Raw genomic sequence first — 6,200 nt, 5'->3', positions numbered from 1 at the left:
GCCCGTGACGCCTACTATCCAAGAAGACAGATCTGATGTCTCCTGAGCCTTTGTAGCATTGTAACATATATTTGAATATCGTGCAAAACTACAAGACAAAATATGATGATCGTTGTTGGGCATGCACAACTGATGTCATCGTGTCTATTATTAATTCTTGAAGCAACCAATTAATGTATTTAACTTTCTTTAAAAAATTAAGACTTGCTGGAAAAAATATATGAACCACTCACTAATGCAATTTGTTGCAAAGCCATCTTTAATGAAATACAATTTGCCATATTTTCTAAAGAAGGGAAATTATTCCGCTTAAACCGCATCATGGATGTAAACTCCCCCTACCTCCCTCTCTCTCCCTCTCCCTCTCTCACACACATGACGAAGCACACATGGAGGCCATGTCCCTTCCAAGGGATGGAAGCAGCGAGTGCCTAGGCCGTGGCGCAAAGCACATTGCCCATGGTGTACACAGTGGAGAATCCAAACAAGCCTAACCAAATAAGCAAAAATGGAAGAACAAAAAAGTTGATGTCTAGAAAGGAAAATATTATACTTTTGAGGTTTTATTGTGCTCGTGGAGGTCATATCACTTTCAAGGGATGGCAGCAGCGAGCGCCAAGCCATGGTGAAGAGCACATCGCCCATGTTGGTGTACACTGTGGAGAATCCAAACAAGCCCAACCAAATAAGTATGGAGGAACAACAAACAATGAGAACTTGAAAGGCAAATCTTCTACTTCTTGGGTTTTTATTGCTAATAAATGACCAGCAGAGGAAAGCCAAACCAAATGAAGAAAGAGGTATGCTGAATAAAGGACCATTTATATTAACATACATTGTGAGCCTAACACCGTACCATCCAATAAAATTGCAGGAAGCATGCCCTTGCATATCTCAACTAATTCATAAGCAATTTCCACCATGAATTAAAGCAAACAGTAAAATATATCCTGCTACTTGGTTTAATTTGCCATGTTCCTCTGTTGCAAAATAAACTCTAACCAGCCTATAGTCAACTTATCTTTAATATCCCAGTATTCCTTCAAATAGAGTAATTGTACATATGAAAAAAATCTGCATCAAACGCCAAGCATGCTTGCTTAGAAGGGTAGTTGCTAGAGTCCGAAATCAAGTCTGATTGGTCACATATATGTATCATTTCATCAATCTTACTGTTGTTGCTACTCTTCCTTCATCTCTGCTCAATTAAAGCAAAGAATGAAAATTACATGGCCAAACACTTGACCAACTGGAACCCTTTATGCAAACAAGCGTTACAAAGTGGCCATAATTACTGGAAGAGGAAACTTCTCTTCACAAAGATGAAATTTGAAATCAAGGTCATGATTGGCATCTAACCGATATTTAGTGATATTCCTATTTGAGTGCATTGTATGCTCTCGTAAAAGGCACTACAGTTTTCCAAGCCCGCACCAAGTTGTGTTGAATAAAATGATCGGCCAACTGGGTAACACATGAATACAGGAAAGCATTTTGGCAATCAACAAAAACAATAATACAGAAAGAGATTGGTGAGAACATATATAACCTTCCAGTGTACATTCACATAGAACAGTGTTAAATGCTTGATAGAATTCTTCACTATTGATTCCTCCATACAAAATTGCATCCAATTATACCATGACCAGAAATATTCTCTCATGACTTAGACAGAGTAGCAACATCGGCAAACAACATTAATTAAATCGGATTATTGATATGCCAAGAATATTGTACCTCTATGTGAGGCTTGCCCGGCACCAAGATTATCTTCATGTTCATGTAGTGTTAGTTAATATTTGCCAAACCTGGAGCACACCGCCTAAAAACATGATGGCACATTTAAGGTTTTTAATCCTCAATGTCAATCAACTAAAACAAAACTTTTCATACCTAGCGCATGCTCACATAACTTCATACGAATGCCCACATAACCAACATACCTTGTGAAACCTTTACATTAGTACATGAGCAGAAGAAATGTGTAAGAAAGATCAAAAACTGTACCTTGTCTTAGGTGAGAGGGGACAGTCCCTTGAACTCTTAGCACGAAGGCACTGCGTTGGACGGGGTGAGGTGGGGAGGGGAGCCACGTGGTGGCCGAAATGAGGTTGGATGGGGTCGAAGTTCACCAGGCTGCTCGGCCTAAACGTCAAGCAGTATGAAAAAACGTGGATTTCTCACCTTAGGTGTCCTTGAGGAGCTCGGTGGCTGGAGGATCTCCATTATTCAACTGTCTCTAAGCGCAACCGGGTTCGCCTCCCGATCACGGTCATATGTAGATTGAGATCGATCTCAAAACTTGTCAACATAAGTCGCAGCAGAAAGGACGGTACAACGCCATCGTACTTGAGGGCGTTGGGTCCTCGGTGTCCTCGGTCTTCTCGGCCATGGGCGATGCCGCCGGCGGGCACGGCGGTGGGCTCCTGCCTGCAACAGCCCTCGGCGAGGCGGAAATAGGGAGATTGTGACACAATTCAATAGGTATTTAAAATAGAGAAGCATTTCAGAGTAGCTAAAAAAAGTACCAATTGCTATTGTTAATAGATTGTTATACTGGTGATATTCCTGAACCAACCTATGATATTGTTATTATGTATCTTTTTTCATTCCAAAAAAGTTTAGGTGCTTGTTTTTGTTATGTCTTTGATATCTCCACAATGATGGGTTTATTTTTTTTTACAATATGACCAAAGCATTGTTGGAGTATGCATCATTTTATAATTGCACAAAAAGTATTGCATATATTAGAAGTTTGAATTAGAATTCTATCAAAGAACCTGGTAATAGATGAACATAAATTAGGATAAAATGGCAGTAATAATGTTCAGCAATATTTGCAATTGAAAGAAGAAGAGGCAGATCGATAGTGTGCAGGTTTGCAGGTTTACCAATAACAATGTTCACCAATAACTATTATCACCAACAATAGCTGTTTTCTGTTCGTAATAGGAATGTTCAGGAAATTAGAAGTGCAAACTCACCTGCTAACACACACAAGTACACATGCACATATGCTCGCACATCAACTCTGCCTCTTTGGCGATACACTTCAGATTAACCATGCATCGTTTCTGTAGTCAGTGGTGCAGATACAACTAACGGATTAGTGATTACTGATTAAATCTAAGTCAACAATAATGTTTAAAATGACCGATCGATCGAGATGACGAACATACCATAAGATCAGTGGCAGCGGCATACACACCGAAACATTCGCCTTTCCAGCTATGATGTCGTACGCACGCATCTTGATTTTGTTACTTAGTTCTATCTCACTGTGAGTCAATGTCAGTCAATTGTTGATTGTGCCTCTGGCCGCACTGAGCCATGAGCTTGGTCTCCATCTCGTGACACTTGAAATGAACAAACTAAATTATTCAGCAAATAACATAGGCAAGAATGAATTACTGTATGTATGTCTATCTGTCAGTCAAATCCCAGTTTAATTACCAAGTGGGCAAGAGGAATCAAGCGGCCATTCTCGTTCGTCCATGCGGATGGCGTCACGATCTGCTGCACATCGATGGATTCGGGAGGATTGCTGATGTAGTACCGGGAGAGGTACTTCCTGTAGAGGGGCATGTCTGACTCGACAAGCACATAGATGGGCAGCAGCCTCCACCATGGCACCATCTCCATCCCTTCTCCAAAAATTGTATCCCTCGCAATAACAATGAACGCATATGCATTAGTGAATAAAGATTTTTATATCAGATGATCCATCAGTATCATACTCGTAGTATATATGAACGGACATAGGAACCTGGATTTGATTAAAGCGCTCGCCTCACATGCTCCACCGGCCGCACATGGGAATCTGAGAATGCCGTGGCCTGGGGTTCCACAATGGCGGCGGCGGCGGTCTCGGAGTTCGCGGCGGCGGTCGGCGGAGTAGCAAGACGTTGGCGGCGTAGAGTTCCGCGATGGCTGCGGCGTACACGCCCTAGGAGATAGATCGAGGGTGTAGTTCTATCGAGAGAGGAGCCGCAGTCGTTCTGCGGGTTGGGAGGCGAAAAAACCAATGGGTGGTGGGAGTTAGAGACGACAGGAGAGAGGGAGGGACCGGGGGTATTGCGGTGGGTGGTGGTGGAGGCCTCACGCGTGCGTGCTCGGAGTTCGTAGGGGCGACGGCGACGGTGACCTGGAGGCGGCACTGAAGGATGAAGAGGGCGCGGGGAAGGACCAGACGGTGGAGGGCGCCGCCGCCGTCTGAAACCCTAATCAGGGGGGAGGAGGAGGAGTCGAGCAGGGGAGGGGAATTTGAGGATTTGCCACACTTTTCCCTGCACTTTGAGGATTTGCCCTCCTTTATTTTGACACTGATGATTTGCCACAACTTTTCCAAAAACTTGAGGAATTGCCCCTGATAAGATGGGCCCGCCATGAGAAGACGAAAATACCCATGAACTGCACATCGAATCACGCTTGGCTCTCTCCCGTTCTTTCTGACGGTCTCACGTATTGCAGTATTGACATGAACGTCGCGGCGGCGCCGCGAGCTTCCCTTCGCCTCTCTTCTCCCCGCCGCCCTTTCTTTGACTCCACGCTCCCTTAGCCGGGACGCTTCCCGCCGGCTATCCCCAACCGCTGCTGGCCTCTGTCAGGCTGCCGCCTCCCCCTGCCATATCTGCTCCTCGCTCGCTATCTCTTGGCGCAGAACCATCCTGAACCGCCGCTCGGGACGGTGCCGCGCGAGGCTGCGGTGGCCACGCGCACGGCCTCGGCGAGCAGCATGACCGACGTGGCAAGGGACGCTCTCGTCTTCGAGGCGGGAGGCCAGCCGGCAGCAGCATCGGCCGTACGCGTCGCAAGGGGCAAGAAACGGCTGCCGGCGACGCACGTATCCACTGCAATGACTCAAGCTGGCAGCCAGGCCTCATCGCCGTCGAGCTCGCGGTCCGCCGTGGACAGCGGCGACCACTGGACGGCATCCTTGAAAAGCATGTCGCGCTCGAGCCGGACGGATGGCGGCGCCTCGAGGCGGACGACCAGCTGATGTGTGCCTGGGCGTGAGTGCTCTGTGTGCGCGCATTCTCTAGCACCTGGCCGTGAGCGATGTGTGCTAGGCGTGCGTGTGCTGGGCGTGCTTTGTGTGTGTGTGTTAGTGCTGTACGTACATTGTGTGCGTTCATGCTCTGGCACCTGGGCGTGAGTGCGTGATTTGTGCGTGTGTTGTGTGCGTGCGTGCTCCAGCACCTGGGCACCCGGCTGTTGCTGCTCCTACTGCTGCATACACAGAGAAAAACGTTGTAGTCCGAGCTTGCCTCCTGTCTGGCGCGCCCTCGCCGAGCTCACCATGGACAGACACCACCGTCCTCGGGCTCGGACTGTCGACGGCACCCTCCACGCACCACATCCGGCAAACGCACAGGAGCAGCAGCAGCTCGACGACGCTACCGGAGCGTGGGGAGAGGAGGAGCACCAGCAGCACAACACAGGGCGGCAGGTGGATGAGGCATGGCGAGCCGTCGGCTGCGGGACGAACAGAGGAGAAAACGTAAGCATCTAATTTGGATTGGTTTTGGCAAGAGTGGCATTTTGGTCATTCAATCTATAGTGTAATCTCAAATCGGTTAGAAAGGGCAAATCCTCAAGTTTTTGACAAAGTAGTGGCAAATCATCAGTGTCAAAATAAAGAAGGGCAAATCCTCAAAGTGCAAGGAAAGGTGTGGCAAATCCTCAAATTCCCCAGCAGGGGAGGAGGAATCACGCGGAGTCGGCGCCGCCGCCGCAGAAGATAGAGAGGAGAGGCGAGGAAGGGGCAGGAGCGAAGGGGGGAGGCGGGGGCGGCGGAGATCGGCGGAGGAGTTGGATCCTACGGATTTGTTATCTGTGGTTAACCGACAAAAATAAACCGTGGATTGAGGACGAAAAAAAAACGTGGAAGGTGGGACTAAAAAAATCTGGAAGCGAGACTACCAACTGCTCCCTTAGGAGTAGAGATTTGTGTTTCGTCCTCTACAACATTCACTTATAGCTCTGTCTTTAATATTGAATCTTTATTGATCTAAGTGAATGTGATCGGACCCTAACCTATTCTGTGCTTCTTCCTCAAATTCTATTTGTCCAAATCATATGCATTCTATTGAAACCTGTCAATTGTCTTCTTTGAATCTTTGTCAGCAGAAGACAAAGTGACAAACATTTAAATCTGTTACTAATGCTATATCCTTATTGCCTGAAAACCGGAGAAGCCG

General features: G+C 47.0%; 1 long non-coding RNA gene across 5 annotated transcripts; it reads right to left on the bottom strand.

Moving 5' to 3' along the window:
- Positions 1-128: 128 nt before the first annotated feature.
- LOC119290925 lies at positions 129-4,254 on the bottom strand. 5 transcript variants are annotated; one of them, XR_005142098.1, is made up of 6 exons: positions 3,454-4,254; positions 3,180-3,356; positions 2,985-3,074; positions 1,894-2,430; positions 1,738-1,822; positions 129-656 (listed from the first exon to the last, which is right to left on the bottom strand). It is a non-coding gene; the product is annotated as an uncharacterized LOC119290925 (long non-coding RNA). The 5 variants fall into 5 exon arrangements; XR_005142095.1 differs by having other exon boundaries at positions 130-656; positions 1,738-2,430; positions 3,454-4,253; XR_005142096.1 differs by lacking the exon at positions 129-656 and adding an exon at positions 790-1,198 and having other exon boundaries at positions 1,738-2,430; positions 3,454-4,253.
- Between the last annotated feature and the right edge of the window lie 1,946 nt (positions 4,255-6,200).

Source organism: Triticum dicoccoides, chromosome 4B (assembly GCF_002162155.2).
Source record: "Triticum dicoccoides isolate Atlit2015 ecotype Zavitan chromosome 4B, WEW_v2.0, whole genome shotgun sequence".
Taxonomy (NCBI): domain Eukaryota; kingdom Viridiplantae; phylum Streptophyta; class Magnoliopsida; order Poales; family Poaceae; genus Triticum; species Triticum dicoccoides.
This window is presented reverse-complemented; position numbering and strand designations above follow the sequence as displayed.